The following is a 26,434-nucleotide window of genomic DNA, read 5'->3' as shown; positions in this document are numbered from 1 at the left end:
TCCGTTCTTCTGCCTCAGCTATTCTGCTATTGATTCCTTCTAGAGAATTTTTAATTTCATTTATTGTGTTGTTCATCATTGTTTGTTTGCTCTTTAGTTCTTCTAGGTGCTTGTTAAACGTTTCTTTTATTTTCTCCATTGTATTTCCAAGGTTTTGGATCATCTTTATTATCATTATTCTGAATTCTTTTTCAGGTAGACTGCCTGTTTCCCCTTCATTTGTTTGGTAGGGTGGGTTTTTACCTTGCTCCTTCATCTGCTGTGTGTTACTCTGTCTTCTCATTTTGTTTAACTTACTGTGTGGGGTCTCCTTTTTGCAGGCTGCAGGTTTGTAATTCCCATTGTTTTTGGTGTTTGCCCCCAGTGGCTAAGATTGGTTCATTGGGTTGTGTAGGCTTCCTGGTGCAGGAGACTGGTGCCTGTGTTCTGGTGGATGAGGCTGAATCTTGGCTTTCTGGTGCACAGGTCTGCATCTAGTGGTTTTTTTGGGGTGTCTGTGACCTTATTACGATTTTAGGCAACCTCTCTGCTAATGGGTGGGGTTGTGTTCCTGTCTTGCTAGTTGTTTGGCATTGGGTGTCCAGCACTGTAACTTGCTGGTCATTGAGTGAAGCTGGGTGTTGGTGTTGAGATGGAGATCTCTGGGAGGTTTTCACCATTTGATATTACGTGGAGCTGGGAGGTCTCTGATGGGCCAATGTCCTGAACTTGGCTCTCCCAACTCAGAGGCACAGGTCTGACACTTGGCCAGAGCACCAAGACCCTGTTATCCACATGGCTCAGAATAAAAGGGAGAAAGAAAGAAAGAAAGAAAGAAAGAAAGAAAGAAAGAAAGAAAAAATAAATTTATTAAAATAAAAAATAATTATTAAAAATAAAAAAGAATTTAAAAAGTAATAAAAAAAGAAAGAAAGAAGAGAGCAATCAAACCAGAAGACGAATCCACCAATGATAACAGGCACTAAAATCTATACTAAAACAAAAAAACAAAAAACAGAAAAAAAAAATGGACAGACAGAACCATAGGACAAATGGTAAAAGCAAAGCTATACAAACAAAATCACACACAGAGCATACACATACACACTGATAAAAAGAGAAAAAGGGAAAAAATATATATATATCTTTGCTCCCAAAGTCCACTGCCTCAATTTTGGGATGATTTGTTCTGTATTCAGGTATTCCACAGATGCAGGGTACATCACGTTGATTGTGGAGATTTAATGCACTGCTCCTGAGGCTGCTGGGAGAGATTTCCCTTTCTCTTCTTTGTTCGCACAGCTCCTGGGGTTCAGCTTTGGATTTGGCCCCGCCTCTGTGTGTAGGTCACCTAAGGGCATCTGTTCTTTGCTCAGACAGGACGGGGTTAAATTAGCTGCTGATTAGAGGGCTCTGGCTCACTAAGGCTGGCGGGAGGGAGGGGTACGGATTTGGGGCGAGCCTGTGGCGGCAGAGGCCGGCGTGACATTGCACCAGGCTGAGGCGCGCCGTGCGTTCTCCCGGGGAAGTTGTCCCTGGATCACGGGACCCTGGCAGTGACGGGCTGCACAGGCTCCCCGGAGGGGAGGTGTGGATAGTGACCTGTGCTTGCACACAGGCTTCTTGGTGGCTGTAGCAGCAGCTTTAGCGTCTCATGCCCGCCTCTGGAGCTCGTTTATGTGGTGCTCTTAATCCCCTCTCCTCGCACACTGCGAAACAAAGAGGGAAGAAAAAGTCTCTTGTCTCTTCCGCAGTTCCAGACTGTTTCCTGGATTCCCTCCCGGCTAGCTGTGGCGCACTATCCCCCTTCAGGCTGTGTTCACGCAGCCAACCCCAGTCCTCTCCCTGGGATCTGACCTCTGAAGCCCGAGCCTCAGCTCCCAGCCCCCGTCCGTCCCGGTGGGTGAGCAGACAAGCCTCGAAGGCTGGTGAGTGCCGGTCGGCACCGATCCTCTGTGCGGGAATCTCTCCGCTTTGCCCTCCGCACCCCTGTTGCTGTGCTCTCCTCTGTGGCTCTGAAGCTTCCTCCCCACCCCACCCCATTTCCACCAGTGAAGGGGCTTCCTAGTGTGTGGAAGCTTTTCCTCCTTCACAGCTCCCTTCCAGAGGTGCAGGTCCCATCCGTATTCTTTTGTGTGTGTTTTTTCTTTTTTCTTTTATCCTACCCAGGTACGTGGGGAGTTTCTTGCCTTTTGGGAAGTCTGAGGTCTTCTGCCAGCGTTCACTAGGTGTTCTGTAGGAGTTGTTCCACGTGTGGATGTATTTCTGATGTATTTGTGGGGAGCAAGATGATCTCCACTTCTTGCTCTTCTGCCATCTTGAAGCTCCTCCCCTATTTAGACTTAAAGTACAGGTTCTGGCCAACTTTTGTGAGCTATAGTTGCAATGACAATTTGTTTTCAGTGCTCTTGCAATACTAATATGGGCTTCCTTGTTCCTCTGCGATTATTTGGGCTCTTGCTTTATTACTGCAAGAGCCTCCTGGGCTGCTTGGTGGATGTGGAGTGGGTGATGTGTCCCTAGCCAGGCAATTTCTGGGGGGAAAAGTAATGTCAGGAAGGAAGTCTAGCCATACTAGATATTAAAGCATGTCATGACATTTACAATAATTAAAATACTGGTGCAACACTAGAGAGATCATGGAAAAGCATGAAGAGTCCAGAAATAGATCCAATAAACATAGCAATGTGGCATTTCAGTCTAGTAGCACTGGGATAATTGACCACCACTTGGAAAGAGTCCACTTTTTAAAAAGTAGCCAATTATCCCAATACAGTTTATTGAGTAATCCATCTTTTCCCCACTGACTTGAAATGTCCATTTTTTTTCATATACCAAATCAATTTCATTGATTATTTTTAAAATGTTTTATTCTAGCCAGTTTATTCCAGAAATAAGATTACCTTCTTTGAATTACTTTAGCTTTATAATTTGTTGTGTTATCTGAGAAAGTAAATATCCTCTCAAACCCTGCCATTATTTTTCAAATCAAAAATTTCTAGGCTAATAACCAAACTATATTAGTGTGAAAAAAAAGCCAGTCACAGCAAAAAAAAGTATGTGCGTGTGTGTTTGTATACTATTCATGTGTGTGTCTCTATATATACATATCTTTGTATGTATAAATACATATGCATATATATACATATATGTACATATATATTTGCATAGGCATAGACAATTTTTGGAAGGGCACACATGAATCTAAAATAGTTACTTCCAGGGAGTGAGACTGTTGGGGATTCTATTGATGAATGAGACTTACTTTTTTCCACTTTGGACAATTCTCCACTTTTTATGTATTCTTTAAAAAACAAATACGTATTTATTTTATAATTAAAAACAGTACATGATTTTCTCTGCCAGAAATCCAAGCCTGTACAAGGGCATATCATGTATATTAGTGTTTCTCAATTGTGACTGCACATTAGAATTACTTGGCAAGCTTTTAAGAAATACAGATGCCCAGGGACCTGCCCCCAGAGATTCTGATTTCACAGGTCTGGGAGAGGCTGTGGACATCAGGGTATTTTGAAAGTACCCCAGGTAGTTATGATGTGCAGTCACGGTTCAGAACCACTCCTGTAGATGATGTGAGGCTTTAAAGGGTCCCCAGAAGGCCACCGCAATGAGGTCTTTTCAGAATATAGTTATTTGGGAATGCAACCCAAAGTAATCCATCACATCTCTATCAGGCTAAATGTAGGCATGAGATGGAGTGCAAACAAGTCCAGAGGGAGGTGGTGGAAAGAGCTTTGCTTGAATGTGTGTGAAAGCATCCATCTCTGTAGTAGGCCTTTTTGTTGAAAGGTAAGATTCATTCAGGCTTCCTCCATACATAAGGGATTCATATAAACTAATCATGACCATAAAAGATACAGAAATCTCATAGAAAACCAGAAATAGCAAAACAGCTGTGCCTCAGGAGCCCAGATTGTGTTTGATATTGGAAGGTTCCAACAGAGAACCAGGGTTACTTGGAGACCCTCCCATAGGAGGCTTTCAAACTTCTTTCATCTGGAGAACTGCTTTGTTAAAATGAAATGCCCTTTGGAAGCCTGATCTGGAAAACAGATCAAAGAGGAGCCTGAAGAAACCTGAGAATTGACTGGAAACCCCACATTATTGTAATGCTTTCTGCTTCTTGTGTGTGTCTTCTTCTGATGCTTCTCCCTATCGACTGCCTGATTCTGCCTCTATAATACTGATAGAGGAGCTGATTGGCCCAACTAGTCCACAGTGGTCTGTCTCTGGTTGGACAAGCTTTTCCACACCAGGTGACTACAGAGATGGAGCTAACAGTTCATGAGTCATACGCCTATTCATTCCTGGTCACCCAGGCCAGAGAGGGCCTGGGGAGAACATAAAACATAAAACATAAAACATAAAACATAAAACTGCCTTGGGATTGCAGGGGGAAGGCATGGGTAAGGCAGTTCCCCTTAGAATGGGAAAGTGGACGGAACATCCACCACGATTAACCTGCCCAGGCCAAGCACTAAATTGGTCATCGGTGAGTGCCGAATTGGAGGAAGTTTTCAATGGGGTGTGAAACTGTTTAAATTCAAGCAAAGATGTTAAAGAAAAACTGTCAGGAATGAATAGATGGCCCTTGCATGCTGTACATCTCCAAAGGTCTTTTCTTGCTCTATGCATTTGGGTTTTTAAAAGTTCTTAACAGCAGCCTAGGTCTAGGAGAATGGAATTCATGTTCCCTTGTGATTAGCTCTGGGCCACATGTGGCTTTTGAGCACTTGAGGTGCGGCTGGTACAAATTGGCTGTGGGGTAATTGACTGGGTTTTGAAGACTGGGTATGAATAAAAGAAATCTGACATTCTCATTAGTAATTTTTTGTATTGAATACATGTTGAAATACTATTTTGGATATAGTGGGTTAAAGAAAATATATTATTAAAATTAATTTCACCTGTATTACTTTTTTTTAAATGTGGCTCTTAGAAATTTTAAAATGATACATGTGACTCACATTATCTTTCTCATGGACAGCTGGGTTAGATGGTGACTCTGCTATCTCTCCCTGCACAGGTCTGGCTGTAAAGATCTGTGTATGAACGACAGTTCTTTGCTGTGGGGCCCACATCAGTATATTATTCTTGGTTCATAATCAGAGCTGTGGCAGTTCATCTTGCTCTGGCTCTCTCTCTCTTTGCCCCATAGACTGCAGCCTGATTCCTTTTCTCAGACAGAACCACTTAATCCTCTCCTGTGGTTTTCCAACATCCCATACCCAGGCAGCATCGTTCATGACTCTACCTCAGCAAGTCCTTACAGAGCTTTGCTGGGCCTCTTGGCCTCTGTTAGTCTTTCCTGCCTCATTTTCCCCCTTCCTTTCCAGGACCGGCACACAGCAAATGTTTCACATTTGTATTCTTGCCCACTTTTTACAAATGTCCTTTTCCGGGAAGGCTGTCCCTTTCCAGCAGCCTTCCTTTAGGGACAAATGACTGCTCCCTAATGCTTTGCCACAGTTTATCCTGGTTCCCCATGGAATGAAGTTTGTGGATGGGACTAAGTCACTTCCAGAAGTGTATCTACTTAAAGAGTTAATAATGATTTTAATAAAAACAACTACTATTGCCATTTATTGAGTTTTATTACTGGCCAGGATCTATACGAGGTACATTATAGATATTTCTTATTTAACCCTGACAACAACTTCACAAAGTATGATCCCCTATGACAGATGGGAAAAATTAGGTTCAATGACATTATATCCCTTGCTTACAGTTCTTGCTAGGAAATGGTGGACCTGCGATTTAAATCTACATATGTTCCCAAAGTCCTTGCTCTTACACATTACATTTAACACTGCCTCCTGGATGCTCTGTCACCTCCCAAGTTGGGCAACTCCAAGTTGGAATTCAATGCTGCATATCAAGTGATATCTATAAGCAAATTTGCTGTGCATTTGCATATTGTTTTGATGATTCTGCAGCTGACATACAATTCTCATGAAACTCTGATAAAGATGGAATAATGGACTTTATGAGCCCTATTTCATACACTGGAAAAACTGAGCTCCAACAAGATGAAGTGATTCATCTGGGGTTACAATTTGAGTAGCAATCCCAAGCCAGGCAAGAACCCAGTTTTCTGAAAATATTTATTCTCCTTTTTCTTTGCTCATCAGGGTGTCCTTGGGCATTATGCTGCCTGGATGGCAGCATATGGTGGCAAATCACGTGTTATGCTTGCTGATTTAACGTGAGTTATGTGAAGAGTTTGCAGGCACATACTCATTTGAGTTTCTCAGCTGTAGGTGTGTCAGTTTCATCCATTCAGCAAGCATTGCCTGAGCCCAAGTCTGGCCAGCCATTGTGCTAACAGTGGGCACGAAAGGGTGGATAAGATATGATTTTGTCCTAAGAAGACTACCTTCTAAAGAGGATGACAATTGTCTTATAAAGAGAGTATTATCATCCAATGGAAAAGCGTGGTCTTAATGGACTATAAAAAGTTCTGAGAAGTGCAAAGGGAGAAGGAAATAACTCTGCTTGGGAAAGTTTCGTGGTGGAGGGAACTTCTGAGCTTGGTCTCAATGGACTGACTTTAGAGATGAAAAGCCTGAGTCACTGAGAGTTCTGCAAAGGATCTCATCATCGTATAACTTCATTAAGTTTCCTAAAAATATGCTTGTTGTCACAGCTCCTTAGAGAGTAGTAGCATAGATTATTTATTGGAGTACTTAAAATATTAACATCAATAAATTCCACAGGAACTTCACAAATACTCTGCCCAGCTGGATAAGCCAATCTGAAAGACTGCTTTTTAAGTTACTCAAACTTTCCAATTCTACAAATTTGATAAGAATATGTGGAAACAAATACAAAGCCCAGGGGAATCATGTCAACTCTCTAAACAGCCATTTCAGACAGAGGAAGACTCTGTGCCTCTAGCATTTCATGCCTTTTTATCCACATAAAGAGATGTAACCTTTCACAGCGGATATTTACAGTGTTCTACTCTCTCTTTTCTTCCATCCAAGCTTAAAAGTCTGCCGTTGAATTTTATCATTTGAATATTAAGAGCCCAGATGTATACTCTAATATATGTGGTTTATTTGGAGCTGAAAGGGAAATATCCTTCTAAGTTTAGAAATTGAAACTCATCGGAGCCAAACCCTTGGGGCAGCCCAAGAGGAGAGTGCCCTCTATCATACTGTGGCCCACAAGGTCGCCAATGATTGTTTTTTTCTGATAGCTGATACCAGGCTAGACCTAGTGCAAAGGACTGAAAATTTGTGTTCCCTCAAAATCCGTATGTTGAAGTTCTAACCCCCAACGTGATTGTCTTAGGAAGTGGAGCCTTTGGCAAGAACTTAGATCATAAGGGTGGAGCTCTCATGCATGGGATTAGTGCCTTTTTAAGAGGGACCCCCCAGAGAGCTCTCTAGCTCTCCTTCTGCCATGTGAGGATACAGTAAGTCAGTAGTCTGAAATGGAAGAGAGTCCCTCCAGAACCTGACCATGCTGGTACCTTAATCCCAGACTTCCAGTCTCAAGAACTGTGGGAAATACATTTCTGTTGTTTATAAGCCACCCAGTCTGTGGTACTTTGTCATAGCACCCCATCTTGACTAAGACACCTAGATCCTAGATAATAGAGATCTTAGCTAGAAATTCCTAGTTGAGAAGGAAGATCCCATCTTGTGACCTCTTCCTTCTTGTGCTTCAATTTAGTCATTTGGTTTGTTTCTGTGACCAGATAGATTTATACCCCCTACTCATAACCAAGATGGAATGTTCCTTCTGATTCTTGACTCACTGAAGAATAAGGTCCAGATCTGCTTGGAGAGTATTAGAACTGGGGTAAAATCTTGATATTCCTGGAAGAGTATCTCACCTTCAAGCAGCTTTTGAAGAACAGAACAAGGGGCAGGAGTCTCTAGAATGGCTCAGCAGCACTGAGGGTTGTTGGTGAATATCAATATTTTGTCGAAAATTTTAAAATGAATTGCTTGACTGAAGGGTTCACAAATACAGTGGGCTGCCTGGGGAGAAAGTGAGGTCCTTCTCACTGGGTATTGAAGTACAGGCTGCATAGACATATACTGGAGAGTCATGCATAAGGCAAGGGTTAGACTAAAGGTCCTAAGATCCCATCTAATTTCCAGATTCTATTATTTACAGATCTTTGGTTTACTTTGTGCATGCCTCTAAGCTTGCACTTAGTACATTGTTCTGTAATAATATGTCCAGATATTTGTCTCCCCTACAAGGTTGAAAACTCTTTGAAGGAAGGGCTATATTTATCCTTTTCTATCCCAAGCACTTAGCACAGTGACTTGTACATAGGAGACACCAAGTAAATATTTATCAAATGAATGAATTAATTCATTTTATATATTTATATCTATACATACTTTTATGTATATCTTGATTTATAGTATAAGATATCAGCAAGTGGACCTCCTTGCTATGAGGGTGTTCATATTCTTTAGAACCCATGGCTGCTTGAATGCCTGAATGATGGAATATGCCATCCGATTCCCTAAGCATGGGACTTCTAGACAATTAATCTCTTCTCTACTAATGGAGCTGTATTATGGCAGTTAAGGCAGAATCAAAGTATGGATAGGGTTTTTCTGAATTGTATTTCCAGATTAAGCCCCCCAACTCCCACCCCAGAAATGACCCTGGAGGTTATTGGTTAGAGGTCTAGGTATGACTTGGCTGCATTAGGTGGGCAGGTATCTCCTGTGGATAATCAGAAGTGTAGTTGCATCCCAGTCTTGGGGAGGGAGGCAGGTATATGATGGGCAGGGGCTTCAGGGGCATGCTGGGCAGAGGAGCAGGTATGCACACTGAAGTGGGAGCATAAATGGGATAATCTCAGCCAGTTAGACCGGATGAGAAGGTCAGAATAAGGCCAGGAAACAGAGGCAGATAGGGTGTGGGTTTTAGGTGGAGAAATTGCCAAAGGAGCAGAGGAGGGGGGTGAGGTTGCAAAGAGAATACTTTCCAAAGGACATGTTAAACTGAGGGATGCTTGTGCCAAACAACACCATTCAGTGCTATATTCATTCATTCGACAAACACATATTGGGTGCTTGCTTACCTTGCGAAGCCCCTATACCAATGCTAGGGATACGAATAAATAGAATCTCTGCTCTTACATACGTATACTATGAACTAAACTCTACAGGCATATTAACAGATAATTAAAGTTCAGGGTGATACATGCTGTAATGAAGCAAGAACAGGGCAGTCTAGGGGGACACATAACCAAATCTGAGATGTGAAGGATAAGTTGTATTTTGCAAGGTGAGGCAGGAAGAACACTCTTGATCCAGCTCTAGGAATGGCTGAATATCCAAAAGACCAAGAGGGGAGCTAATTCAGGGACTGCAAATACTTTGCAATAGTTGGGCCTTCTATGCCATGTTAAGTGATCCAGACTTTCTCCTGGGAATAATGAACCATTGGAGTATTTTGATCAAGGAGTGACATGATCAAATTTGTGTTTTAAAAATATTACAACGAAGTGTGGAGAAAGGGTTGGAGGTAAGAAAGACCAGGACCCACTGAAGTCATTGCCGTGTCTCAGTGAGAAGGGATGGTGGCTGAGCTAAGGATGAGACAATGAAAGCAGAGGGGAGTTGCATCCTTGAGACATTTGAAAGTTAAACTGGACAAAGCTTGGTGATTGATTTGATGTGAGATGTAATCAGTTAATCAAGGATGACCAGGGAATTCCCTGGCAGTCCAGTGGCTAGAACTCGGTGATTTCACTGTTGGGGCCTGGATTCAATCCCTGGTTGGGGAACTAAGATCCCACAAGCTGCATGGCACTCCCAGAAAAAAAAAAAAAAAAAGACAAACAGTTTCTGGCTTAGGCAGCTCTAGAAGTGGATCCAAAAAGAGTTCTGGTGGTCGGGGAGACCAAAGGCTAAACTCCTTAAGTCCAAAGGTCCATCTGGCCTCATACTCTCTCTTAGGGTAGACAGGTCTACTTTGGGAGCTTAATGGGATGTAATAGCTGACTAGGGTCCTTACCCACACTGGCCATTATCATTTATTCATTCATTCAATCAACCAGTATTTGTTAAATATCAGTTATGTGTTCATATTATGCCAGTATTCCATAGATCCCAGTGTCCCACTCTGCAGGTGGCTTAGTTCTTCTCTTTCTCTCTCCCCACTCCACCTCTTTCTTTTTTTTTTTGCTATTTATTTATTTTTTTTCAGCTTTATTGAGGTGTAATTGACAAATAACATTGTAAGATATTTAAAGTGTACATCATGATGATTTGATATACGTATACATTGTGAAATGATTCTCCCATCTAGTTAATACATCCATCATCTCACATATTTATCTGTTTTTCTTTTGGTGAGAACATTTAAATTACACTCTTTTAAAAAGTTTCTAGGGGGCTTCCCTAGAAGTGCGCAGTGGTTGAGAGTCCACCTGCCAATGCAGGGGACACGGGTTTGTGCCCCAGTCCGGGAAGATCCCACATGCCGCGGAGTGGCTGGGCCCGTGAGCCATGGCCGCTGAGCCTGCACGTCCGGAGCCTGTGCTCCGCAATGGGAGAGGCCACAACAGTGAGAGGCCCCCATACCGCAAAAAAAAAAAAAAAAAAAGCTTCTATTATACAGCACAGTGTTGTCAACTCTGGTCACTGTGTTATACCCTTATACTAACTTTTCCCCTTGGCAACCACTTTTCTACTCTCTATTTCTATTAGTTCCACTTTTCTTTTCTTTTTAGATTTCACATGTACATGATACCATGCAGTATTTGTCTTTCCCTGTCTGGCTTATTTCACTTAGCATAATGCCCTCCAGGTTCATCCATGTTGTTGTAAATGGCAAGATATCTTTCTTTCTCATGGCTGAATAATATTCCATTGTATATATATTCCACATCTTTATCTATTCATCCAGTGACAAGACACTTAGGTTGTTTCCATATCTTGGCTATCATGAATAATACATCAATAAACATGGACTATAGATATCTCTTTGAAAAAATGCTTCTCAAAGTCAGAGTTATGACTGTTAAGTTTTCAGTAGACTTTCCCACTCATTCCATCCACCCCACCTTATTGTATATATTATTGTTTGAGCTGCCATGTGCTATTTTAGACAAAACTATTTCCTCCCTTCTTATTTCTATGGCTGTATAAATTTTTTTTTTGGCCTTTTAGTTTCTTTTTCATGGACTTAGTCTTTGATAGAATTTTGACTTGGATAGAGGTTAAAAATTTTATAGAAAACTCTGAATAAGTTGTTTTATATGGCCAGAAGTCTGGAAAATATTTTCTAGCCTCCAGAGTTTCATGAGCCACTCTGGGGCTTCCAGTGACTGATGTGATGGTGTTAGAGTTTCAGTAACAGATGTGATTGATCAGTCTTCCTTGAAATACTTGTGTTTGATGCAATTCATTTCACATTTTGTGCTTGGCTTTCCCAAGCCAAGGTGTGAAATTCAAGCATCAGAGAAACCAGCAGGGTTTTTGAGTTGAAGTCAATAAAACACTCAACATGAACCTATGTAGTGCAGGTTAATAAAATAAAATGTATGGGTGTGAGAGCTTAACCTCACACATCTAGAAGATATCACATTGCGAATCTGTTTCCGGGGGCCAGTGACTGTCAAGGCCACTGGGCCAAGTGGGATGGAGAATCTACTTTGAAAACCACTCTCTTCTCCAATGATTAAGTAAAGCTCTATTTTAAAAAATTTTTAATTTAATTTACATATTTTTTATACAGCAGATTCTTATTAGTTATCTATTTTATACACATTAGCATATACATGTCAATCCCAATCTCCCAGTTCATCCCACCCCACTTCCTTTTCCCCCTTGGAGTCCATACGCTTGTTCTCTACATCTGTGTCTCTATTTCTGCCTTGCAAACTGGTTCATCTGTACCATTTTTCTAGGTTCCACATATATGCGTTAATATACGATATTTGTTTTTCTCTTTCTGACTTACTTCACTCTGTATGACAGTCTCTAGGTCCATCCACGTCTCTACAAAAGACCCAATTTCGTTGCTTTTTATGGCTGAGTAATACTCCATTGTATATATGTACCACATCTTCTTTATCCATTCTTCTGTCGATGGGCTTTTAGGTTGCTTCCATGACCTGGCTATTGTAAATAGTGCTGCAGTGAACACTGGGGTGCATGAGTCTTTTTGAACTATGGTTTTCTCTGGGTATATTCCCAGTAGTGGGATTGCTGGATCATATGGTAATTCTATTTTTAGTTTTTTAAGGAACCTCCATACCTTCTCCATAGTGGCTGTATCAATTTACATACCCACCAACAATGCAAGAGGGTTCCCTTTTCTCCACACCCTCTCCAGCATTTGCTGTTTGTAGATTTTCTGATGAAGGCCATTCTGACTGGTGTGAGGTGATACCTCATTGTAGTTTTGATTTGCATTTCTCTAATAACTAGTGATGTGGAGCAGCTTTTCATGTGTTTGTTGGCCATCTGTATGTCTTCCTTGGAGAAATGTCTATTTAGGTCTTCTGCCCATTTTTGGATTGGGTTGTTTGGTTTTTTAATATTGAGCTGCATGAGCTGTTTATATATTTTGGAGATGAATCCTTTGTCCATTGATCCATTTGCAAATAATTTCTCCCATTCTGAGGGTTGTCTTTTTGTCTTGTTTATGGTTTCCTTTGTTTGCAAAAGCTTTGAAGTTTCATTAGGTCCCATTTGTTTATTTTTGTTTTTATTTCCATTACTCTAGGAGGTGGATCAAAAAAGATCTTGCTGTGATTTATGTCAAAGAGTGTTCTTCCTATGTTTTCCTCTAAGAGTTTTATAGTGTCCGGTCTTACATTTAGGTCTCTAATACATTTTCAGTTTATTTCTGTGTGTGGTGCTAGGGAGTGTTCTAATTTCATTCTTTTACATGTAGCTGTCCAGTTTTCCCAGCACCGCTTATTGAAGAGACTGTCTTTTCCTCCATTGTATATCCTTGCCTCGTTTGTCATAGATAAGGTGACCATAGGTGCATAGGTTTATCTCTGGGCTTTCTATCCTGTTCCATTGATCTATATTTCTGTTTTTGTGCCAGTACCATATTGTCTTGATTACTGTAGCAGTAAAGCTCTATTTTTGTCAAACAAAGTTAGTAGAATCTCCAACTCACTTCTCAAGGGTACTGCAAGGATTAATAAAATGGTTTTGAGTGACCAGTGTATGGTAACTAAATGTTGCTTTTTAAGGATGTAGTATTATTGTTGATATTATTTAATAATTGGTAAAGATATAAGATGTTGACTATTTAGTTCATTTGATTAAATTATGATACCAGTAAGATCATGGTCCAGGTTTGGATTTCTATTCCAGACATGTTTTTAGTTCTACACAGAGAACATGTCTTATTCCAATTGCAGACTACCTCTAGCCTCAATCAGCCACCTCTCCCATGCTGAGGCTGATGTCTCAATTTGCTAATGGACAAATAACACAGCTTTCTTGGCCTACTTATGTGGTTGGATAGGTCATCTTTGTATGTAGAAACATATTATTATAGGCTGTAAGTCCTGGAAGACTGTACAGATCTTTGACATCATCTAGTCCTAATTCCTTCATTTGAAGTTGAAGAAATTAAGCCCTGAGAGCATAAATGTGTTTGCCCAAAGTCACCCAGTTAGTGCAAGAGTCAGGGCTGAAATCTGGATTTATTGTTAAGTCCAGTGTTTTCCCTATGGCATTGTGCTATACCCATTCTGGTCTAGAATTCTCCTCTAAAATTTTTGGGTGCTTGCCTTGAACACAAATCCCTAGTGAGCCAGGACCCAATAAAGTGCAGTACACTGTCTTGTCTACAGTTGGACGGGCAGTGCAGGAACCTGCAGAACAACTCTGAACAGCATTCTTGAGACGAAATCAAGCCAGCTGCTCTGATTACAACCATTGATAACTGGTGCCCATCATAATTAGGCTGATAGGATTTCTCCCCTGCTGGATGTCCCTCTGGCTGCATTCACAGATTAGGTCAATCAATCATGTTCAGTTATTCAGCCACGTCCTTTGGAGGACCTGTTATGCATTATGAAGTGTTATGAAGTCTCTTTGTAATGTAGGCAGAAGTTTGGCCATGAGTTGTAATCTTCCCAGATACAGTTTACAGGTAGAGATTCCCAGGCTGGACTTCTTGGAGGCAGCCAGTGAGGCGTCCTTTTTATGGAAAAACAAGAACCCTCCTGACATGGACTTTCTATCATGGTTTTCAAGAGGAAGTGGAAAACTGGTTTTCATGGTCCTTCTCAGCCCTGGGATTTTCCTTTAAAATAAAATGTATTATATACTTTTTTCAGATTATAAAATTAATGCATATTTATTATGGAAAAGGCAGAAAGTTGCAAAGAAAATAAAAAGAATTCATATTTCCAATACAATGGGAACTACCTCAAAATTTTAGTTCAATTTTTCCAGTCTGTTTTTTAGGCCTATATAGAAGTATATAGATAGTTATTTTTTTATGAAATTGATACCCTACCCTGAAATTCTAGGATTCTACAAAGCATGCAGAACTATACACAGTAAGTTCCTTGCTCAAAGCCTGGCCTACAATAGTTGCTCCATAAACATTTGTTAACTGAATGAAGAGGGGAGCCACGGTGTGTAGACCTGAATAGCCAGCCTTGTCGGAAGATCTCACACTCAGACCATGCCCGAATCTTTTTTTAAATTTTTTATTGAAGTATAGTTGATTTACAATGTTGTGTTAATTTCTGCTATACAGCAAAGTGACTCAGTTATACATATATATACATTTTAAAGTATTCTTTTCCATTATGGTTTATCCCAGGAGATTGAATATAGTTCCCTGTCCTATACTGTAGGACCTTGTTGTTTATCTATTTTATATTCAATATGTAATAGTTTGCATCTACTAACCCCAAACTCCCAGTCCATCCCCACAGCCCGGGCAACCACAACTCTGTTCTCTATGTCTGTGAGTCTGTTTCTGCTTTGTAGATATGTTCATTTGTGTCATTTTTTAGATTCCACATATATGTGATATCATATGGTATTTGTCTTTCTCTTTCTGACTTACTTCACTTAGTATGATAATCTCTAATTGCATCCATGTTGCTACAAATGGCGGTATTTCATTCTTTTTTTATGGCTGAGTAGTCTTCCATTGTATATACGTGTACCACATCTTCTTTATCCATTCACCCGTCAATGGACATTTAGGTTGTTTCCATGTCTTGGAATGCCCGAATATTGACAACAGTCTTTGCATGCTAAAGAAACATAATAAACTAGAAACTGACCACTTTCCTTCAAGAAAGTGTCCCCTTTCCAGGAGAGTATCAGTAGTCATTTATCTCCATTTTTTCATGCTCATTATTTATTTCAGGAGATTCCCTTTGATCAGAGAGCTGCACATACAAGAGACTTGCTGCAAGCATGGACCTCAGTGAAAAATGGTCTTTGGAGGAAGGAACCTGGCTGTCTCATGCTGGAATTCATCATTTTGCCAACACCAGAGGGGGTATGGCTGCTTTTGCTGTCCCTGATACACGCAGTCCTCTTCAACTCCTGCACCCATTGTGTCAACCCAGCTGTACTCTGTATGTGCCCAGTGCTGTTTGCCTTTTCACAGAAGCAGCTGGGTGGAGAGGAGAGGGCATGGACTTTGGTGTCAGACAGACCTGGGTTCAGATCTGGGATTTCCTTCTTATAAGCTATGTGTCCTTAAGAAAATCGATTGTTTCCTCAGCTCTAACATGAGAGTAAGAATGCCTACTTGTAGGGTTGTGATAATCAGCACTGAGTAATGTAAGCTGTCATTGACTGAGCCCTTACCCTAGCTAGGTGGGAAGTTAGTCACATATCTTTGAACCCCTAACATGTGTCAGGCACTATTTTCTTGCCCGTCTCCCCCCCTCCTCCCTTCTCCTCTCCTCTCCACGGCCCTGCAAAGATTAAAGTTGAGGATAATGCAACTGGTATAAACAGTCTAGGTCAGTCCACCTTCCTTCTGGTTCTGTGTCCTAGCATCTGATTAATGCAACTCAGCATTAATTGATGGGGATGTTGTTTACTGTCCTGGTGTGGAGCATCCAAGTGTAAGAGTCACAACCCCGACACAGAGCAGTGGTCCTCTTTCAGGTCTAAGAGTCTGCCCCATCACCCATCCCCCAGATCGAATGGAGATCCACTTGGGCAGGAGGAGTCATTCTATGGATGGGAGAACAAAGGCCACTGAAGTTAACGCACTCACATGATGTTTTTAGAGAGGGTATGCCTCCCATTTGTTGTTGTTTATTCATTCACTCAATAACTATTGAGCACCTACTATGTGCCAAGCACTGGGAATACAAAAAAGTGAGTAAGATAGACACGGAGATCACCAGACTACACTTTCTACTGTGTCCCATTTCTAAAATGGGGTAACTTATACAGCAATAAACATTTACTGAACTTCTGCACTGCACCAGGGTACATCTTCTAACCAAGACAACTGCACACAATGGGAGATTCCTCAAAGGGAAGCCTGATACTCTCAGACAGGACACTTGGATGCAGCCCAGACAAAAACCAATAGCTGTTCACTCCTGTGCCCTGTCGCATTGCCACCCTAGTCACTTTTAGAGGTCCTTAAGCCAGTGTCTCCTCACAGCCCAGCCCATGGAATAAAGTTGAACTTCCTCAGCTCAACATGCAGCCTTCCTGATCTGACCCCTGCCTGCCTCTCTAGACTCATCTCCTGCTGCTCCTCACTAAAAGCAAACCCCTTTCTCATCGCTGTATCGACCTCCCCCCGGATCCTTGACTACATCATGCTCTCACACACCTGTGCGCCTTTGCAAAGGCTGTCATTACTATGTGCCTTCTACTTGGTCAGCTCCTGCTCATCTTTGAAGTTCCAGCTTAAGTCATCTATTCTGGGATCTCTTCCTGCTGCTGCCACCTACCCACCCCCACCCTGATCTGAATGAGTGGTCCATCCTCAGTGCTGCCACAGAACTTGCAGATTCCTGTGTCACAGAGTTGCCACACTGTATTGTCATTGTCTAAATCCTAGACAATGTGTGAGCTTCTTGGGGGCAGACATCTTGTTTTATTCACCTTTGCATCCCTTTCACAAGTAGCCTGGCAAATACTTGATGCATATTTAGTGGCTGGCCAGCTGGCTGGCTGGCTGGCTTGATGAATGAATGGATGGATGAATGAATGATGGCTAGGAACATATCCTCTACATATTTCTGCTTTCCTTGAGAATCTTTTTTGACTGTGGCAGCCCAACTGGTTGCATAACTTCTTCTGGCACCACTACATCACTTCACCTTACTTTCAGCAAACCTAGAGCATTTCATTCAGTGACCCCCTCTCCCCCCAGGGCTTGTTAACCAAAGCTGGATGGCAGAGGAGAGAATTAAGTAGGTGTAGTTTGTCCGCTGGTGCTTGTGTAACCTAGGCAATAGAATCATCCATCATACAATCTTAGAGCAGAAAGAAGCCCTAGGGATCACTGTGAAAAAGGGGTGGCTAGAAATTCTATTGTGACCAGCTCTAAGCATTATCACACACCTCCTTGAGTTCACCACATCATGTATCTACAATCTTTGGAGGTATGGCTGGCTTATAGGAAGGGGAACCAGACCTGTGTCTGGATCTACCTAATAGGGAAGCACTGCTCTTGGGTAAGTGATGAGCTTCTGGGGCAGATGGAAAAGCTCGGCTCGGGTGGGCAACAGATACCATGATATCTGGCCCCAGTTCAGACAATCAGTATGTGATGATGGAGGTGTCCAAGACAGAGTATGGTTGTATTGCCATATGTGGGTGAAACACTGTCACAGTGAATCAATGTGGCTGAAATGTGAAAGTCCTTGTGAGCAGCTGGATTAGGGTGGTTCTCAGAGGCCTAGGCTGCGGTTCAGGGAAAGGATGTAGGTCCTAAGAGGACTAGGTAGGGTGGCAAAATGGAAACATGGTGAAATGTTGAAATGAGATGAGAAAACTCGCACTAGAAACAAAGCGGGGGCCCCGCTGTGCCAGACCTAAGTCACAATTGGACGAATTACAAAAGCATATTTGTAATCGATTATTAGATAGATACGTTACACCAGACATTATGCTATGCCCTTTTCCCCCTATTTTTTAAAATTTATTTTTTATTTTTTGTTAAAATGTCTATTTAATTTTTATTTTTTGTTTTTTAAAAAATAATGGTAAAACTCTGAATTCTACCTAAGTTTGTAGGGTAACATTTTTCACCTTTATTTTTGAAAGATAGTCTTAAAAAAATTTTTTTTTCTCTTATATTGGACTATAGTTGATTTACAGTGTTGTGTTAGTTTCAGGGGTACAGCAAAGTGATTCAGTTATACATGAACATATATCTATTCTTTTTGAAATTCTTTTCCCATTTAGGTTATTACAGAATATTAAGCAGAGTTCCCTGTGCTATATGTTAGGACCTTGTTGGTTATCTCTTGTAAATATAGTAGTGGGTATATGTCAATTCCAAAGGGCCTTTTTTGTATAGATATGACTGTCGCCATTCATTCTCACAACAACCTTATTCTCCTTTTATGAATGAAAACACCTGAGCCTGAAGAGACTGAGAAACTTGCTCAAGGTCACAGAGTGGGGATTTGAACCGAGGTCTGCCTAACGCCAAGCTGTGCCAAGCTATTGCTCCACAACTCATCCTCCAACCCTCGCTACTCTGCCTTCTCAGTTAAAGGCTCTGGTGGCCCAGTTACAGATTTTTTATTGCTTACTTAATTGTCACAGTAGAAAAGAGCACTAGCTCTGAGCTGGGCCAGAAAATCAGCAGTTCTGTCGCAAAGTGTGGATTATCATCCAAGACCCTCTGACGGCCGCCTCAGCTAATGCATTGCCAAGGCCTTGACCCACCTGCTTCAGAGCATCTTTCCTCCACATCCCCTGTTTCCCAACACTGGCCGGTCCCATCTGCTCCATCTCTGAGGCCCACTGTGGGCTAATGGGGTTTACATTTCTAGTGAGGTACCAGGGAAAGTCCTGGAAGTGTCCAGGCCTTGAGGTTTTTTTCTTGGCTTCCTGGAGTCCTCCGAGAACTGCATTATCTGCTAGGGAGGCTCAGTCATCCTGGTGAGTCATGGGCCTTGAGACAGGGCCAGATCCACGCAACATCTGCCTTTGTGTTATCCTCAGAGCATCTCGGGCTGCCATGAGGGTGGGTCAGCCTCCAGGAAGCTGGCTGGGGAGAACCCAGGATGTCTGAGGGTGATACAGAATTTCTGCAGGAAAGTCCCTCTGCCACTCCCGCTTCCTACGCTCTTAAGATATCCTCAAGGACGTGGGCCGGTGGTTATGCAAACTTATTTTAAAGGCTTGGAACACGTTTTCCAAATGAAATCATATGCAGTGCCTGACACACAAAACAAAAGGGGGCCAGAGCCCTGTTTCTGATTGGCGCAGCGTAAGCTTCTTTGGCCGCTCCTTTGATTTGGCAGCTGCCACATCAGACATGTGGGGATTTGTGCAGGAGCGGAGGCCTCCATAGCCCTTCTCAGTGAATCTATAAAACACTTCTTCCTGTTATAGATGTGCTCGCTCAGCTGTTTGGGAATCCTGCTCCCATTCACTCTTCCCAGGGCACCCAACCTGCTTAAGCCCCTCATTAGGGAAGAGTCAGGAAGTGTGGGAAACATAACCTGGCAGTAGGGGCCAGTGTGTCTAGAAATTCAGTGGTGCTGTTCCCATTCTGGTTATAAAAACAAGAAGGAGCAGATTTCCCTCCTGGTCCCTCTCAAGGTCAGGGAGAGTTTTAACATGTCAGGAAGGAAGGAAGGAAATTTTTCTGAGTGTGGTCTGGGTGCCAAGCACTGGTGTGGGCATTATTTCATTTTATTCAAATCCTCATTGAAATCTCTTCAAGTATTTATTATTATCCCCATTTTTCAGATGAGGAAACTGAAGCTTGGGAAGGCATGATAACTAAGGCACCATAAGACTCATATAGCAAACACCAGCAGAGCTCACATTCACACTCAGGCCTTCATTCCCCAGAGCTCTGCTCTGTCCATTTCACTTCTCCATCAGCTTCAAAGGGCATCTCCACCTTTCCATGAAGCTTGATCCTTTCTGTCTATTTCTTTTTTTGTTTAAATTTTTTATTTTATATTGGGGTAAAGTTGAGCTTTGTGTCTATTTCTCTTGCATACAGGGTGGTAAAAAGATTAATACAACAGCATCTGTTATCCATGGTCTCCTATTGGCATTCGTTTTACAAGTTTCATAAAGGTCATTTCTTTTTACAGAGGAGATACAGGCTAGGCAGGTTTGGAGACTTGTCAAAGATTAGTGGCAAAACTAAGGCAAGAACTCAGGCTTCTGATTCTCCTGCCAGCACCTACGGTATGCTGACTGCTAAGGCCATAGCTTCTTGGAAAAACCATTTTAATGTGAAAAAAGAGAGACTCTTGTGCACCAGGTAGACTCTATTTGCAGCATCTGAAAGAAGCGATTCCCTTTGTCCAGGATACTGGGGTGGAAAATGGGAGATCAGGATGGTCTCTGCATCTCAGCAGAAACTCAAATCCATCCTATGGATGTCTCTTGTAATGGTGTAGTCATAGATTTCAATGGCAGCAAATGTTTTTACCCTTAATCTTAACACAGGGTATTTTGTCTGATTTCACTCAATAGATCCAACTGAGTGTGAGCTGGAAATGTATGATTTTCCTCTGCAGGGACCTTTTTCTTTGTATATTTTTGGAATGGTTTATTCTGATTCATGGCCACATACACCTTCTAGTTGCTTCTTGGCTCAGCCAGAGTTTATTTCCTTTGATATGATGTTGAGTGGGGTGTCTTTTAAATCTTCATCTCTATTCCATAGTTGGTAAAAGGAATCCTGGTTGCAGGGGGCTGGATAGATCCAAGTTGTTTATATATTTCATAAAATGTCTTGCTTTTATTAGTAGCATCTACTTCATGGTATTTGAATTTTTCAGAGACTATATTTAGCATTTTTACCAAAATGAATCCTTGGCCTCCTGTCAGACTTAATATCATATCACCTCTTGGTTTGTATTGTTTCTGCTAAGAGTAATGATTCTTATTTCAGGTGAGATATAGTGAACTATTCTTCCTATAGAGCCCATTTCTTTTTTCTGGATGTTATCAAACACTTAGAGCAGTTATCTGAGACTTGATTTTCATTTAAGGGAAACAAAGCAACTATATTTTCTTTCTCCCTTTCATCAAGGATTATAAAAAAAGTGGGGTTGTACTAAAATAAAAGAATATAAAACCCTAGGAGAAGGTGAGATGTCCTTTGGGCCAGTTCAGCCCTGGAGCTAATGCTGAGACCAATAAATACAAAATTCTCTTTGATGAAAGTATATGGGTGGGTGCATATATTTTCCTGCTGTCCTCTGTTGGCTCGTCCTGAGAGGATGCAGATAAGAGACAGGATAATAGGAGAGAGTCATGCCTTGCTTAAGGCAGACACAAACCCACTCTTCCCTCCTCAATCAGTCCTGCCCATGCTCCCCAGGGTGAGGAGGGGAGGAGGGGCAAGCATTGCTTCTCCACTCTGTTCTGCTGGTAACTAGCAGAGGGCCTCCAGGAGACGGAAGACTACCTGCAGAGAAGGTGTGCAAAGGGCGATGAGGGTAGAGAGGGAGGCAGAGGTAAGGCTTAGCTCGCCTCTTCCTGTCTTTCATGCTTGAGATTGGTGAACTCCCGGGGTAGGTGTTGGGAAGGCTGTGCACAGATCCGAGTGGCCTCTGGCTACCATTCTAACTTGTTATGGCATCCGTGCAGCTTTTTCTTGTAAAGGAATTGATAACATCCCTTGGCTGAACAAAAACCTTCTCCCCGTGTGGCATTTAGCCCTCACCCGTCTCTTGGGGGAAGAAGCCACATCTGTTTGAGACCCCATCTCCTCCTTTTCTCCACTGACCAAGGGGCTGTAGCCCCTGGGGGCCTCCAGAGTCAAAGCAGCCCATATAAGCCTGCCCTCTCCATGGCCTTTCCTCCAAGCAGAACCTGCAGTCGAGGCAGGCCCTGCCACCACTGCAGCAGAGGCCAGCCAGGGGCTGATGACACGCCCAGACTCCTGTGGGGCATGGTCCTGGTCCATAGCTGCAGTCCTGCACACTAAGCAGGATATTAGCGATGGCTGTTTTGCTAGAAACCCCTCTTCTAGCCACTTGAAAAGCATTTGGAGTGTGCTTTTAGCTCTAGAAATGGATCTAAGAATTCCTTTGATCCTAGAGTTATGTTCAATGTTGCTATGTGAGCATACTTCATTTACAGAGGAATGAGGGTTATGATTAAGTGAGTTTTCCAGATAGCTGAAGTATAACTCTTTAAATGCCTAAATTTTGTTCTGGAGTTTACTGTTTTGTAATAGTTGATAAAACTTTTTTCCTATGATTTTTTATAAACTTTCTTGCCCTACTAACCAGAAAATAGTCACACCTTAGTTTATGACTGGGGTTGGACCAAAATCTCATTTAGAAATGTATTGTCTTTCATTTAGAAGCCATAATATGATATCCAACTTGTTTCAACAATTCATAAACATGTTTGAATATGCCTAAAAAATAATCTTTACCAGGGCACACAGGAAGGTGTGGATAGTGCTTCAGTTTGGGGATGGAGACTGTGATAGGACAGGAGAGAGGACTTCCATTTTTCAGTTTATACCCATGGGTATTAAATGTTTGTTCCTTCACCTTGAATATATATTATTTGCTTATATAATAAAAATTAATTTAAAACATTTAGAATTACATATAATATAATATATATTATATAAGATTATTAATATTGATGAATAATATATTATTAACTTTATATATATAAAGAAATATTAAAGCTAGGGGCTGGGTTCCCAGGCTAGCTCCCAAAAGTCTGTTCAACACATGATGTAGTGGGTAACAGCTAGAGTGGATATTAGACATCAGCCCCATGTGTACTCTGTTTCTATGGAAAACCTGAGGCCCAGAAATAGTTCACCCTGAGCCCCAGAAACACTTCCTTCTTGTTGCTTTCTCCCCACCTGTCCCACCTTCTAAAAAATGCTGCCCTAGAAATAGGATCAGACTCCTTCCCTGTCTTCAGTGGCCATGGCAGCAGGAAGCCCATTCTCCTCCAAGGACAGTCAAAAGAGGGACTCCAGGGACTTCCCTGGTGGTGCAGTGGTTAAGAATCCGCCTACCAATGCAGGGGACATGGGTCCGAGCCCTGGTCTGGGAAGATCCCACATGCCACGGAGCAACTAAGCCTGTGCGCCACAGCTACTGAGCCTGTGCTCTAGAGCCCACAAGCCACAACTACTGAGCCCACATGCTGCAACTACTGAAGCCCACATGCCAAGAGCCCACACTCCACAACAAGAGAAGCCACCGCAATGAGAAGCCTGTGGACTGCAACGAAGAGTAGCCCCCACTCGCCGCAACTAGAGAAGGCCCGCACGCAGCAACGAAGACCCAATGCAGCCAAAAATAAATAAATAAAATAAATAAATTTATTAAAAAGAGGGGACTCCAGCATGCCTAAGCCTTCTATGTGGGAGAGAAAGGCACTGTGCTTGGTCTGTCTCACACTTTTCCTGTTTGGCTTCTCCTGACAATACAGTGAGATAAGTATTATTATCAGGAAACTGAGGCTTTGAGAGATCTAGTAACATCCCTGTGATTTCTCCCCTAATAATCTGATGGCACTATTTCAACCTATAAGATTGTGCACTGTCCTTTATAACTTGGTGACCCTCCAGCAGAATCATTTCTTTATAAGAGGCCTATAAAAGTCAAGTGTGGGTAAGCACTTTGGACATTGCCTGAGGTTTAGTAAGGTCCTCTGAACCTATTAGAAGGTGAGCAACCTGAGGGCAGGAACCTGTTCTGATCACTTTTGTATCTGCATTGCCTAGCACCATCCTGGAAGCATGGTATATTCCCCATAAATATTGTTTGCTTAACAAGAAACATTATTGTTTGTTCTGCTCTGCTTCCTAAGACAGAAAATTGGAATCATATATTGTAGAAAAATTATCAACAACAGATATTGAAACAAGAAAAATATTTTCTCATTAACCTTCAGTTGATTAGGAAATTTAAAGAACTAAAGTGCTGTAAGGAAAGATCTTGGCTTACGAGCCATCCATTTATAGGAACAAACTGAAGGGGAATCCTTTGTGAGTTAGAACAGTTTGGCAAGGCTCTGGAACCTAATCACCTGGTAGAATATGTGTAATGCTCTTCCTATGTGGGAATGCCTGGTCCCAACTCCACATAACCAACTTTCAAGGCACCTCTTAGAAAGCAAACTAAAAGATGGGGCAATGTACATAGCCTTTAATTTGAAGCATAATCTGTGGTTAGTGATTCCTTTCAGTAACTCAAATTGTTAAAGGAGAGAAAAGAGCCCATTTTTCCTCAGCTGTAAAGGAGCAGGCCATCTAATAATAACTAACATTTACTTGATTTTCACAATGTGACAGTCTCTCTCAATGCTGTAGTTTATTGCATTCTCACCACAAACTTATGAGTTAGATATGATTATTATCTCCATTTTTATAGAAAACTAAGGTTAGCAGAAATTAAACTATTAGTTAATAGTGGAGCTGGTATTAGAACCAAGGTCTGGCTGACCCCAAAGCCCTCTGTAGACTGTCTCTCTTGGAATACAAAGACTAGTTGCCTACCAATATGATGGGGAAATAGAGGAGACTGGTCCTGCAGACGGTCCATCTGAGCTCACCCACTTATGGATTCAGGGGTCAAAAGCTCCTATTCGGACCAAGAACTGACCGTTGGAATTTGGCAATGTCAAGGCCAGTGCTGGGTTGCACTAAATATCCACTTCAGGTTAGTGGTTACAAATTGAAAATAAGACCAGTCAGCATGATGGTATGCTTCTCCAATGATGTTTCACTGGGTGCTGGCAGACAGAAGATGAAGAATTAGATTTTATCAGGGTTATGGTTTTCCCAAGGACTTAATATGGGGGGCGGGGAGATGGAGAAAGAGAGAGATGGGTAGAGAGGGAGAGATGGATTTGAAGGTGTATGTAAGAGAGAAATGATTATAATAAACCTAGAAACTAGGGTGGTTAAAAGAGGAAGGAAGGTCAAGAGGAGAGTGAGGAACAGAGAAAAGATCATGGGATAAGTAAATTATAGGAGCTGTTGGGGTCAAGGAGACATTGGGTTAGGATAACAGAAAGAATAAGCTGGAAAGGTAGGAGGTGGTGGTTGGAGAGTGGGATGCTTGGCGTTGAGACTACAGTTGGTGTCACTCTGAGAGCAGGGAGCTGGGATAGTTGGAGATCCAGGAAGTGAGAGAATGTTGAAGAGTTGAGAGACCAGTGTGTGAGAAGAATCAATTAGGCAGAACCGGAAATAAGAATTATCACGGGAATGGTATTGGGGGAAGTGACAGTGATCCAGATGCCAATATCTTCAAGGAATGAGGTAGAATAACACAAGGGTGTGTAGATGGCTGCAGGGAGTAGGGGTGGTGGGCCATGTGGTCTCTTATTTTCAAGGGGGGTCAGGTTTCCATAAGAGTAAGGAATTGAAAGAAACATTCAGAGAAGAGGCTGAGGATGTTGGGGATTGTGATGAACCATGAGTTCCTGAGGGCAAATAGAGGTTTCTAGGAGGTGGGAGGGGATGGATTGATGCGTGCAAACATTCACCCAAGCACATTCACTTCTTGGATTTGAGAGCTCAGATTGTCAGGTGTGGGGGAAAAAGAAGAGGATAGAGAGGTAGGCTAGGCAGCTCAAGAATGGTTACTTTGGGGAGTTCCCTGATGGCCTAGTGGTTAGGATTCTGGGCTTTCACTGCTGTGACCCTGGTTCAATCCCTGCAGGCTGCACACAGTGCAGCCAAAAAAAAAAAGAAGAAGAAGAATGGTTACCTTGGTGAGGAAGAAGGACAGTCTCAACCTGGTCCCCAGCCATTCCTCTGTGAGCACTCTGGCCAAAGTGGCTTCTTTCTGTCCTCCATGGTAATTTGGGTAATTTGTAAACTGACAATGGAAAACCCAGAGATGACTGAGAGTTTACAGAATGAGAAGAACTTGGCACTGATCCGGGAGCCCTCAGGCTGCTGCAGCTGGTGATCTGATCAGTCTGAGACTATACAAGGACCCCAGGACATTGCCCAGACTGTTGACTCTCCAACTATCAGTGTCCAAGGACAGGGATGGAGAAGAGACAACCATTTTCCATGTTTGCTCTTTCCTTCCTCTAGCTTTCTCCCAGCAGCTCTCTAGAGCACATCCCCATAGCCCAGGGTCCTCCCAGGCAAGCAGTCAGTCAGTCCTGGTGGAAAACACATAATGCATCTGCAGAGGTTATTCAGGCCACTGACACAAATAGGGAGATTCCCGCAATCTGACATGAATTTCTTTAGGACCTACAACTCGGACTTTCAGACCCTAACTTCATTTCTTATATTCTGTATTTGAGACCGCTCAACAATAGAA

At 42.2% G+C, this 26,434-nt stretch overlaps 1 protein-coding gene across 1 annotated transcript in view; it reads left to right on the top strand.

Annotated features, from left to right (window-relative positions):
• The window catches only part of ANKRD49 (ankyrin repeat domain 49), a 315,379-nt gene that overhangs the window by 249,439 nt on the left and 39,506 nt on the right, over positions 1-26,434 (top strand). The window lies entirely within an intron of this gene.

The sequence above is a fragment of the Mesoplodon mirus genome, assembly GCF_964341445.2.
Source record: "Mesoplodon mirus genome assembly, chromosome: 7".
Lineage (NCBI taxonomy): Eukaryota > Metazoa > Chordata > Mammalia > Artiodactyla > Ziphiidae > Mesoplodon > Mesoplodon mirus.
The sequence above is the reverse complement of the archived record's forward strand: the minus strand, read 5'-3'. Positions and strand labels throughout refer to the sequence as shown.